The sequence below is a fragment of the Strix uralensis genome, chromosome 25, assembly GCF_047716275.1.
Source record: "Strix uralensis isolate ZFMK-TIS-50842 chromosome 25, bStrUra1, whole genome shotgun sequence".
NCBI classification, from domain to species: domain Eukaryota; kingdom Metazoa; phylum Chordata; class Aves; order Strigiformes; family Strigidae; genus Strix; species Strix uralensis.
In genome coordinates, this window is record NC_133996.1 from 3,969,261 (window position 1) to 3,981,992 (window position 12,732).

The window sequence follows — 12,732 nt, forward strand, 5'->3', positions numbered from 1 at the left end:
CCAGCCCCCTCAAGCACTCTGGGAGCTCTATCCACAAGCCCCATCCTATCAGCACTGCTCAGAAATGGTTTCTGTTAACTTTTGGCTTTCAACTCAGATTTCTTTGAAGACAAATGTTAATATCCTTTTAAAAAAAGGTTCACTGATCCAAAACCAAAGACTCGTCACTCTTATGAATCACAGAACGTTATTATTTCTCCCGCCCGTCAAAACAGAAATGTCTCACCTTGCAAAACAATTGCTGTGGTTGCCCAGGCTCACAAAAATCTATCCCATCTGTTAAAAAGCTGAGTGCACTGAATGAAACTATTTGACAAGCACTCTGATAAAAGACTGCAAACATTTCACCCCACAATGGCTACTTCAAACAGCAATCGCAAGGCAGCTCAGCTAGTATCAGCCAGCAGAAATACAGCTTTCTAGCAAGTAATTCTTTTGGAAGACAGAGCCTGTGGGGAATTTAAGACTGAAGCCTGTAACTGTGAGAAAGCTCCATAAATGCAGGTTTGGAAGATCTCATGTCACAACTACTACAGTCAGAAAGCAAGGACCAAACTGTTTCTGCCTTCAACGCTGTAACAGAAAAGGCAAATAATCCAGGATCTCAGCTTCAGCGTAGCAGGAAAAGCTTCTCTGATCTCCTCCTGCAAGGGACAGGCGTGAAAAGGACACCTACAATAATAACACAGGAGCTATCACCACGGAGGGCGAGACACTAACGTCACTGATGGAGCCGAGCCGCATGCTGGCATGTGCCACCCAGCTCCTCGTGCACCACATTCCCAACCGCGTTACCGGCCATTTTTGAACAGCAGTTTATCCCCAACCTTGGGGACATGGGCAAAAGTCAGCCCGCTGCTGGTGAACCCAGCACACAGTAAGTTAAGCTCAATGATTTTTTAACCAGCATCTCCCTGACAGACTGTTGGCAATGGACACGTTCTCCTTCTGTTTAATGCAGATACAAATCCATTCCCAGCAGACTCCCATTGCAACTGCCCTCGTTTTCAGTGGCAAGTCACATGCCATATCAGAACCAGAATTTTGGACGAGAAAGCTTTATATTTGCTTTCAAAGCGTTCATGCTCAAAAGGGGTGCAAGGATGAACAAGGACGATCGATGCAGGCACAAGGCATCACACTTTCTGGAGAGCAATCACTAACACCAACTTCAGTCGAGGCTTTGTTGAAGCCCTGCTCAGTAGCAGCCCGGTGGGCCATCCCAGAAGTGCTGCCCACAGAGGACCCACTCAGCTCACGCACCTCTCCAGGATCTGTGTTGTGCTCCAAGTTCAAGAACGCACCATATTTTTTACAGGACGCTAGAGCAAGACGACATGTGGCTTTAAACACACAGAGAAACCCTATCCACCGCATTATCTTGATTATGCAAATCAAAACCCTTGCTACTGGCATTAAGAATGAAGGCTCAAATAGCTTCCTGCAGCAAAGTCACCTTGGAAATACCTAAGACTTGGAGCTTTCAGTAAGACAGGACTACACTGCAGTTGTAAAGAGTGTCCCAATAAGTTATGAGACAAGAGATAATGTCAAACCCTGAGGGAACAATTTGTGGAGAGCACAGGAGGACTCACCTCCAGCCGTACATACATACGATCTGGTAGTTCTACTATCTTAAGTGATAATCAAAAGGTAGTAAGCTAAACATCTCGCACCAACATAAGGAATCTCACCATTTCATTTACATAAGGAATCTTACTATTTGCATTTACTTAGCAATGCAGCCACACAGCACGGTACAAACAAACCTAAAGAAATGCTCCTGCCAATTATTAAAAAAGCTGGAGTTGTTTCAGTACTCATTATACGCACCACAAACGCAGAATATCCTTCAACATTAGTCCCCTATAAAAATGACTCTGATCAGCAGAACACATTAATGAATCGGCCATGATATTCACAAAAAAACCTGCAATGAACTGAAAGTGAACTCCACCCTCTCGTTAAAGATTCAACTGCTATAGAAACTATGATTAAATATAGAGGCCATGAATCAGCTGCCTGAAATGAAGGTACACCTCTGCAGCCATGGACGTGCCCAGCACTAGCAGGCAGACTGACACTTTGGGCACCAAAAACAACCCCCCAGCATCCCAAAACTGCAGCACCATGCAGACGAGCAGCTTTAAGACACTTCACCGTTCCCATGAACAACCTCTCTTACCTTTGGGGTTGTTCGGTTTAGGGCCTTTCTATTTTTTGGCAGTGCTCAAAGCTGCGCGCGCTCATTACAGGAACAGAGCAAACAGCTTCCAAATCCATTTTGACACAACTGGATAAAGCACCTAAAACCAAACCCCAGATGCCTCTGGACCAGCTGTGTCTCCCTGCACAGCATTTCCAATCAAGCTTGCAGAAAAGCTGGAGGAAGATGGCAGGGATTACCAGCAGTTCCCCAGTCTAGAGTCTGAACAAAGTGGATTTAAAGGAGGTTTAATTTTCCCAGAGACTAATGCTCTCAAATCAGAATAAATCCTCCAAAAGAAGAGATTATCCATAAATTTACTAGTTAAAAATGTTAATATACCCAGTGTTTATGCAAGGACTGCTGCTCTCTCCATGCGAGAGCATCACCTATACAATTTTATATTAAAAGAGAAACAGATTTCTGCTCGTTTCTCCCCCCTCCTCCTTTTCCACACTGAAATGTAGCACAGCAGCTTTATAAATACCACTTTCCAAGACCAGCAGTAATTTACTGAAGAATCAAGGCAAACTTGTTCCTATTACATTAGGAAAGCTCTGAAAAATCCTCCCCTGCAAAGGAACTTCACACAGAAAACAAGATCCACAGGCAGAAAAACCCAGTGTGAAACCTGGAAAAACCATTCCAATAAAGCGAATGCGGAGCTAAAACTTCAAATTACACGTTCACAAAATGCAGAACACGGGGCAAATTAAGAAATGACTTGAACCCTGCTGATTCAACCAGAGCACAACAGCAATACCCATCTGCATCGCTGGACTTACCCAACACATACCTGCTACTCAGACAAATGCTTCCTCCTGTTATTCATATTCTATTTACTAAAGGCCCCATCTACACACTGTACAACACGTAGTATGATGGGACCCAGACCAGTATAACCAGGCTGCTAATTACAGCCCTTAAGGCTGAGATGCATTAATAGATCCCTCTAGCTATGAACACGAGTATGACTACACCCTCACTAAACACATGTAATATTAGAGAGGATAGACAGGAGGATGAAACAGGTACAGGAAAAAGTGACTTGCCTGACATCAAACAACACGGCAGCAACACAGCCGGGAGCTAAATCAGGCCTCCTGTCCAGCCAAGCATCCTTATTTTCCCTGTACTCAGCCTAGTTGATAGGTAGACGGAACCCAGTCATTAGAATATAAATTGAAGGCTTCATTTTGAAGCTAAAAGCAGATGAGAAGTAGTACTAATTAATGTAATCACTAGTGTCAAATGGAGTTTGGAGATCCAGCAGTCTCGCAGCACTCCTTCATTCTTCTTTCCAAGCCTGATGTGTTCACACAGGTTTCTGCATGCCTAACGCTGGTGACCGGACTGCACGCCCCGCAACACGTTCAAGACACCTCAGCCTGCTTAATAAATTAATCTTGATAATTTCCCAGTTTCCTTCCAGCAGCTGCATTCTGTGTAAGCCCACCAACACCCCCCAGAGAAGCTGGGTACTTTCCTAACCCTCCCAAACAACAACTTTGCTGGGCGAGGTACAGAAGGAGCCAGCCTGAACTCAGGTATCAGCACCAGCATGAGCAGCCCATGCGTGAGCAAAGTGGTCCAGCCCAGGAACTTCCCTCCCTGCAAACCCTATTTATCTTTATATTCAGAAAAAAAATCCAGTATTTATAAGACAAATGAAACAGAACCCTAACAACGGCAAAAAACACTTCTTGTAACGTTAGGTGTCAGGTTGAGTTGGCGGGTATGAATTTTCCTCAAGTTTCCCCTCTCTGACAGTGCTGGCCCTCTATTAACTGTCTTCACTTTCTTCTGAACAGGTAACAGAAAAGCCAGATGGCCTAAAGCCATAGCTAATTTCAAAACTGCTGTAAAATAGCACAAGCCAAGAGAGGCTGACAGCACTCATTTGACAATTCCACCCAAAGGCTGATATTACTCTAAACAGGCACAGCTGAGCCAAGAGAAATCGTGTTTAAACATGCCTGCAATCTCTCTTTTTTCTGTTGATAATTGTGGGACTGTATGTCAAAAATTGATTTGGAAGTACAAGATCAAAAATTCTATGACCTTGCTCACCTCTGACCCTGATCCACAGCCAGGAGGAACAGGATACAGATCAAGTTAGGAGCAGGATATAAGCACTAATTTAACTCTCAGCACAAGGTAAGTGAAGCTTCAGGGACCCTACAGGGAAGATGCCACTTCTCGCCTGCTACTAATCAAAAAAAAAAAATTCAAAAAATGTAAGCGAAAGAGACTTTGCTTCTAATTATTTGTTCTCTCTTTTGGCATCACGTAAACCCTTTACAGGGGAACAAACCCAAATGGACTTAACAGCCCTTTTCCTACTTTTCTCATTTCCCACCTAGCAGTAAATTACACCCTGGTTTGCAAAAGACAGACTAGACTTAATATCCCCAACAATAAAAGGCCAACCTTGCTAGCACAAATCAGACAGCCTATCACTTATTTCAGTAATTATCCTCCTCTTTCTACATCCCAGCTGATAACATGAGCAGCACAAGGCCACTCCATACAGGAGCACAGATCAGTAACTGAAATTCAGTGGGTCCATCCAGATTTCCATTGTCAATATTGCAGCAGAGCAGCTTTAAAAAAATGTATTTCCACTGAAGCTGAGGAGCCTGTTCAGCCAGCAAAGACCAGTCCAAACCCTCTTGACCCTGCTTCTATCCCTGTGTAAACCCACTGAAGCCTCTCCTGCACTAGGATACAAAGGCTCGCTGGTAATAGCGGTACCTGCAAACCTGCTTCCTGCAGATCCTGGCAGCACAGCAAACCTGCAAAAACTTTTAGACAGCTCTGGAGCTGACAGTAATCAATAACATACCACCACCAGCACTTTCATGCATCTGCAGGGGAGCTCTCGCCAAGGCAGAAATAATATTGACAGAAATCACACTTCCAGCAGGCACTGCTAGAACAGTCGATTACCCCAGACCTATACCAGCAAATTTAGTCCGTGACATAAACATTGCTGATTTGACTTTAAGTAGGAGACAAGAATTAGACAAGAGAACACAACCTTCAAAGGCATGTGAGTACAGCAAATGCCAAGTTCCCTTAAAATTGGCTTAGACAGTTACATGCTTTGTTCAAAGCTCAAATTCTCTGAAGGCAACGACCTCTGGCTTTTCCCCCATCCATAAGGGCCTCTGGAAACTTCACCTCCACGAGCACAATCTCTGCAAACCCACCGAGACATGGCTTATGATCCTAAGCTCCTACCTGAAGGCCATGTCTAGCAATAACCTCTTTTTTTTTTTTTTTTTTTTTGCTAAGACACCCTCTGCACCATGGGGTTTCTAACACCAGGAGCCCTGAGCACACCCTGGTGCTAAACACTGTGCAGACACCAAACAAGACAGTGCCTCTCAGACTTTGGTCCGAGTTTACAAATCAAGGCTTCTCAGTAGGACTTGGGCCAAATTTTTCTTGCTTGCACCCTTAAAAGCTGTCTTTAGGGGAGAAAAGTAGGCACAGAGATTCACCCCTCCTGCAGACAAGTGTAAAGCAATGAAGGAAGCCCAAAAGGGGCTGCCTCCAGTTTAAAATCGATGGTGGGGATTAATGTTGGTTGATTTTTAGACAACTAAATCTATGGCAACACATCTCTAATTAAGGGGTTCACTTCTGTGGATTAGTTAACTAAAGGAAAACCTGGCTGCCACTACCTGACCTGTCCACAAAGAGGTTCATACTTGTAGCAGAAGCTTTCTGGAGCCGACAAAGTGAAAAGGTTCAAAACCTCTCGTTTAAGTGCATTAGACTTTACCAAAGTCCAACGATCTTTACCAAATCTGTTTCAAAAGGCACGCAGCTGGAGTAGACTAGGAGCTTAGCACAGGACCTAGAGAAGTGCCAGGCTTGCACAAACTGACCTCATCAGTATGCACCTTATTTTGCCCCATGACATTCAGCAGACATGGTTAATTAGTTCGTGATAATGCATTGCCCATCACGACTTCTGAACTTAGCTGTGCGGCTGGTAGGTAAGCAGTTCGTAACTGTGTTTTGTAATCAGCATGCCAAAAGCACAAATACAAAAGAATAAAGTTAACAATCTGTTTACCCATTCCCCCCTCCTCCATTGCTGCTGCTAGCCAACGGCTTGGGGAAGGGGGAAAATATCTATTTCCAGGATTCAGCAGAGAGAAATCATTTGGACTGCTCTCAATTTTCATATCTTTGCCACCGGTTCTTCACGTTATTTCACACAATTCATTCAGATATGAGATGAAGCCTGTTCCTTTGACTAACAGCATTAAAAGCCTCTCTCTAGAGATAATTAGTCCTCCCTCCCCCATCTCTTCCTCCGTGCAACGTGGAAAGAGCATACAGTCATCAGTAAACAAAGAAATTCAAACAGTGTGACAACCAGGCTCGTAGCTGGGGAGGAAAGCTGCCTCTCACCTCCATATCTCAGCACAGCTGATAATCAAAAACAAGTCAGCACCACAAGCAACAGAACGAGCAACATGAGAACAGTGTCTATAGATAAAGGGCTTCGTCATTTAAAAATCAGGAAAACAGCAATTCCTCATTTGCAAGGAGCACAAATACCAGTGCATAATTAGTCATCGCTAGAGGTTTTGCATGGTCACCTTCCAACCCCGAAAGATTTACCCGAGTCATTTAAAGCTAGCAGATAAGAGCCAGAATCAGGAAATCTGCAGTCTTTTACCTAAGATCCCAAGCCTGTCACTCAGCCATCAGCAAATCACACCAATCTCCACACCTCAGTTCCTTAGGAGATACAAAAAGTCCTCCGGGGTAGAGAAAAATTAAGGACAGTCACCATTTGGAAAGCACTTTGAGACCCTCAGCTGAAGATTCACAAGATTCTGTATATATCTATATGCTGTCACCTCACCTGGAATCTGCCCTTGGATTTGGGGGCACAGTTTGGAAGGAGTTAAAACCCCCCAGCCAGAGCCAGCCAAGGGTATGACTGCTGGCTGCTGCGCTCACTGCCTGACTAATGCGTGACCCCACTGCGCAGAAAAAACTGGAAATAGTTATCACCACAGCATTGACAAGTCAGCAAGAGCTACTAATTAAATGATAAAAATAGATCTCTGAAAGGGCTTTTTTTCCCTCAACACAAAGCCGAGGCCTAACACTGCCGCAGTCACACATCCATTAGTTTTCCAGGGCGCTCCAAACCCGCCAGCAAAAAAAAAAAAGTTCTCACACTCACAAAAAAACCTCACACAGCATTTGTATGCAGAAAAATCCCAACTAAACAAAATTTGGGAACCAGTTCTGAATGACATGAAGCATCTCTTCACTATGCACACTCCACTCCCACCTTTAACGGAAGCAGGAACAAGATGACATCTTTGCCCCCAACAGCCGTACCAGCTTCCTCGCGCTCTCTGTAGCCAAAAGTTCTGGTTTTGCCTGAAAAATGAACATGTTCTGAGGTGACCCTGATGACCCCAAGGATATCTGCAGCTTGCTTCGTGCGTGGCATCACTTAGACCAGTGACAGAAAACTAGTATCAGTGCAGCTTCCATCACTGAGTTTTGCTTTAAGCCCCCCCCCCCCACTCCCTGCCAGACACAGGTTTTGTACCCTCGTAACTGAATATTCATCAACTCATAGACCTGCAGGAACCGCAGTGTCAGCGATTTTTAATACATATAATGCCCCAACACATGCCAAACACAATGAAATTTGATCAAAATAGAAGCCATTTGTTTAAATACAAGCGATTTGGCTCTCAAAACTGTCATCAAATTAAACTGGAAATCAAATTAACCAGTGATTGAATGAAGTAGAAGGCTGTATAATCACAGATTACTGATCCAGCAGCATGAACACAAGGATGCAATCACATTCCCCTTGTTTGTGGCAGCCTCTCTGCGCTGCCCCGTACTCCCAACAGGACTCCCCCTCCCCATCTTCCAGGACTTGAGGATGTTCTGTGCCTCAGATACAGCTCATCCAGCCATTTCTTGGTAGTCCAGAAAGGAAACGTTCCTTACAAAAACACCCTTTGAGATATTATCCGATAACAAAGCCACCCCTGTGAAGTACAAGCTGACACACTTGAAACCACGGTCATTGAGGACAGACCAGCGCTGTCACTTCCAGCACCGTTGGGAAGAACAAGTTTAAACCTACTCTGAACGGGAAAAGGGGTTTGTTACCACCATCCAAGGTATTAACGTCAACTCTGTGCCAGCCACATTCCCTCAGACGTGGCCTCATTTCGGCTTTATTTCACCCCTTTTTTGCACTCTCATTTCAAAGGGAATTTAAACTATGTAAAGGTACAATTTTAGGTCTTGTCTGCTCTTAAAAGTAATTCGGATTCATGTGAACAGTATGTTTGAAGAGCAACAGACATTTATACCGAAATCAGAGCAGGCAGGGGAATTTAATTACACTCCCAGCAACTTCTACAACACTATCACATCAAGCTAATTCAGCTGAACCAATCCTTTACCCACCAAGAACCGACCACAGCAACTTCATCATTCCCCTTCCTTTGCCAGCAAACCTGATTCTGACCAGGACTCGCTGCTGTTCCTATTTTTTCAGAGGTGAACTTCAAGTTTAAAACTCACTCCTATACAATTCAAGGTTTCTTTACACGTTACAGGAGTGATCACAAGCACTCCCCCTTCTCTTTCTAAGCTTGTAGAAGCCCCATTTAAACATCCTAACGTTTGAGAGAGGAGCTTTTTACTTCATTTCAGCCTCGATTAAGCACCTTCTCACATCACTCACTTTGTTTTTTTAGTACCTTCAGCCCCAAAGAGGGGCACCAAGGCCTCACCTACCTTCACCTGGACAAACACAACCCAGCGCAAGGCAAAGAGGTAAATAATTCATCTGCACGCAAACAGAAGGAAAGAACAATTAAACGAGAAAGCACAGCAGGGACGTTTCAAATTTCAGCCAACATTAAGACAAGAGATCAAACAAAGAAATACCAAAGGGGCTGCCTCAGAAAGAAATTACAGAAAGGTGAAAGCGCTCCCACAGAAAGCAACAGGACGGCAACACAGATGAAAAAGCAGGTTTTACTTTTAGTCACAGCCCAGGCGCTTCAGAGGACAGCGGTGCCCAGAAGCTGAAGCTCCGGCCGGCGCGTTGGGGTTTAACGCGGGTTTATAACGCGGGTCTGAACCGCGACCGGCTCCCGGCCGGGTCTCCCCGCCCCCCAAGCCCCCGGCCGCGGGAGGCCCGGCCCGGCCCGCCTGCCCCAGCGGGCAGAGCCCCAGCCCCAGGGACCCCCGGGGGCCCCCTGCGGGCCAGCCGGGCCGAGCACGGCCCGCAGTGACCCTTCGCCTCCCCCTTTCCCCTCACTGACCCCTCACCCCCCGCCACCCCCCCCCCCAGCCCCTCTCACCCCCCGCCACCCCTCACAGCCCCGCGCTCACACTCCGCGCCCCACCCGCAGCGCTGCCGCCGGGGAGAGGGGCCGGGCCGGGCCTGGGCACCCCCCGGCGGGGCTCCCCCCGGGCCGCCCGCCCTCACCTGCTGCCCGCGGCCGCCGGCTCCTCCGCCGCTCCCGGGCCGGCCCCGCCGGAAGCCTCGGGGGAAGGGGCGCGCGGAGCATGCCGGGAGTTGTAGTCCGCCCCGCGGGAGGACACGCCCCCTCTCGACAGGCCACGCCCCCCAGGTAGGACACGCCCCCCCCCCCCGGTGGAACGGGGCAGTGGGAGGGAGATGGGGGGTGGGGGTGAGGATTTGGGGGTGAGGGGGTCCGTGGGAATTTGGGGGGGGTTAGGGTGGGGATTTGGGGTCACAGAGTGACAGGGTTTGGGGGGGGTTGGGATGGGGGGTGTTGGGGTGCTGGGGGAGGTTGGGGGGGTATTTGGGGTCACAGAGTGACAGGGTTTGGGGGGGGTCAGGATAGGGGATGTTGGGGTGCTGGAGGAGGTTGGGGGGGTATTTGGGGTCACAGAGTGACAGGGTTTGGGGGGGGGTTGGGGTGGGAGGTATTGGGGTGCTGGGGGAGGTTGGGGGTGAGGATATGGGGGTGAGGAGTTCCGTAGGAATTTGGAGGGGGGTTGGGGTGCTGGGGGGGGTTGGGGGGGTATTTGGGGTCACAGAGTGACAGGGTTTGAGGGTGGGTCAGGATGGGGGGTGTTGGGTGCTCGGGGGGGGTAGGGGTGGGGATTTGGGGGTGAAGAGGTCCATGGGAATTTGGGGTGAGGGGTGGTAGGGTGCTGGGGGGGGTGCAGTGAGTCTTTGGGGTCCAGGGGTGAGGGGAGTTGTGGGGGTTTGGGGTGGGGGATGATGGGGTGCCAGGGGGTGTGAGTGAGACTTTGGGGTCAGGGGGTGATGGGGTGCCCTGGGGGGGGGCATTTGCACACAGGAAGGATTTAGGGTTAGAGTCAGTTACCAGGTGCTGTGGGACTTGGGGTTGGGGGATCTGGGGGCCAAGAGGGTGCTGGGGTGCTGTGGGGTGGTGATTCGGAATAGGGAGTTTTGGGGTCAGCAGGGTACAGGGGTGCTGTGAAGGGGTGAGGAGTCCAGCAGGGATTTGGGTTCAAGCAGGGTGCCGGGGTGCTGTGGGGTGGGGATTTGGGGTCAGCGTTGGGGTATTGTGAGGTGGGGTCTTGGGCCAGTTACTGCAGCACTGCAGATGGAGGGATTAGGGGTGACACGGGGATTGGGGGTCAGCCGGATAGCAGGGTGCTGTGGGGTGGGGATTGGGGGCCAGGTGGGATTTGGGGTACTGCTGGGTGGGGACTTGACATCAATTTGGGCATCGCATGGAGGGATTTGGGGCTGGGGGAAGCTGGGGCCAGTATGTCAATGGGGTGCTGTGGGGTGGGGTATTGGGGGGCAGTGGGGAGAGACTGGGGGTGAGCTGGGGATGATGGGCAAGAGAAAACCCTACAGAAGGCATCTCCCACCTAGGCTGGGCAGGCCTCCTCCCCTCCTTGCACCCCAACCCCGGTGGGGCTATAGCCCGGCTCCAAAGAGACGTGACACTGTTGACACTGTCACCAACCGCCACATGAGTCTGTCTAATTACTGGGGTGAAGATTTGACTCTCTAATTGCTCAAGTTAGCTTCTATGGGAGCCCCTGGGGAAACAGGGTGACACATCCACGTCCCCAAACAGGCTCTCAGGCAGCAGGGCACAGCCGGGGCGCGGGGCGGCGGGGGCAGAGCCATCGGTACATCCACGAGGCATCGAACTCCACTGCCCCTTCCCTTTCCTGCCGGGTGATTGCCCTAAATCACAGGGCAAGGGCTTTTATGTGGCCACGAGCTGGCCCAGGGACAGAAAATCAGGTTTGAAATGCAGGGCTTCAGATCTGACCTGCTGGAGGGATGGAGTATTTAATGTCCTCGAGCAAAACAGAATAATTTTTATTTTTAAATATATATATATTTTTAATTTCCTTTCTCTCCAATGAAAGCTCAAATGTCAACAAACCCCCGTTTTCCTTGGATTAATTTTTATAATAAAGTTTTCAATCACTGTAAAACATCAAATTACAGAAACAAACACTTGCTATACTGAAAAAAACCCAAAAAACCCTCGTCCTCACCAACACCTTAACACCAACTTCCCAACACCCGGTGGTGCTGCAGCATGAGCAAGACCCCGGTGCCGGGGGAGCCCAGCCATGTGCTCATCCAATTCCTGGTGAGCGGTTGTTTTTCTGGCCACATTGTTTGTCTGGCTGCTCTGTTCCCCCCCGGCGCAGCATCTCCCCACGCTGGCACCCACCCTGCACCCCTGAGCACTCCCGTGCCAAACCCCAGCCCTAAATCCTCTCCGGGGAGCCCCGGTGGGGCTGGTTTCTCTCAGCTTCCCCCCCGTTAGTGGGTCCTGATGTCCATCCAGAGGTGAGGCTCATGCGTCAGATCCCCTTAAGGCAAAACAGAACCTTCAAATAATAAAACACAGGTTGTTTTTATTCTCTGCTGTTTTCTGAGCTGGAAGCGGGGGCGTATGTCAAAGCCTGTTGGTTCCCGTTGGCATTAAGACCCCTCCTGGGGTGGGGAGCCCTCGCCCCGCAGGTCATGGCAGCACCCAGCCATCGTCCCTGCCTCCCAGCACCGTGATGCAAACCCTAAGTCATCGCAAAACCACCTGAAATCTCCCGTCCCTGCACCTCTGCCTCGACCAGCACCGAACTCGCCTTCCCACGCCCCAGCGAGAGGGATGGGGTTTGCCCGCAGAAGCCTGAGGTGATGTTGCCTGGGTCACCTGGGAGGTGGATTTAGCCCTTAGCACCCCGGCAAGGGAAAGCTCACCCCCAAAACCCTGGCATTCCTGGGGGGCTGCTGGCACGACCGCGCACACATGCGACACCCAGTGCTGGCAGCGCTGCAGGCAGCTGCCTGCCCGATCTATCGCGCTGCGGAGCTCAGCCAGGGCGGGAGCCGAGGTCGCTTACCCGGACAGGGCAGGTGTTTCCGAGGGATTTCCAATCTCCTGCGACACCCCCACCTTCCCCAGGCCCCCTCTCCCCCACCTTTGGGTTCCTCTGTGCAACATTTCCATCGCAGGCTCATTAATTGGTGACCT

The 12,732-nt window shown here is 49.2% G+C and overlaps 1 protein-coding gene across 6 annotated transcripts in view; it reads right to left on the reverse strand.

Moving 5' to 3' along the window:
- Positions 1-12,732, reverse strand: part of PHACTR4 (phosphatase and actin regulator 4) — a 79,068-nt gene that overhangs the window by 58,880 nt on the left and 7,456 nt on the right. For 2 of the 6 annotated variants that reach the window (XM_074894161.1, XM_074894164.1), the window contains exon 1: positions 7,533-7,621. The exons of 1 other annotated variant lie outside the window; for it this stretch is intronic. The gene's annotated coding sequence lies outside the window, so the exon portion shown is untranslated. Of the gene's footprint in view, positions 1-7,532; positions 7,622-9,013; positions 9,066-9,713; positions 9,775-12,732 lie in introns of those variants that run through there. 3 more of the 6 variants (XM_074894160.1, XM_074894159.1, XM_074894166.1) reach the window with 3 other exon arrangements.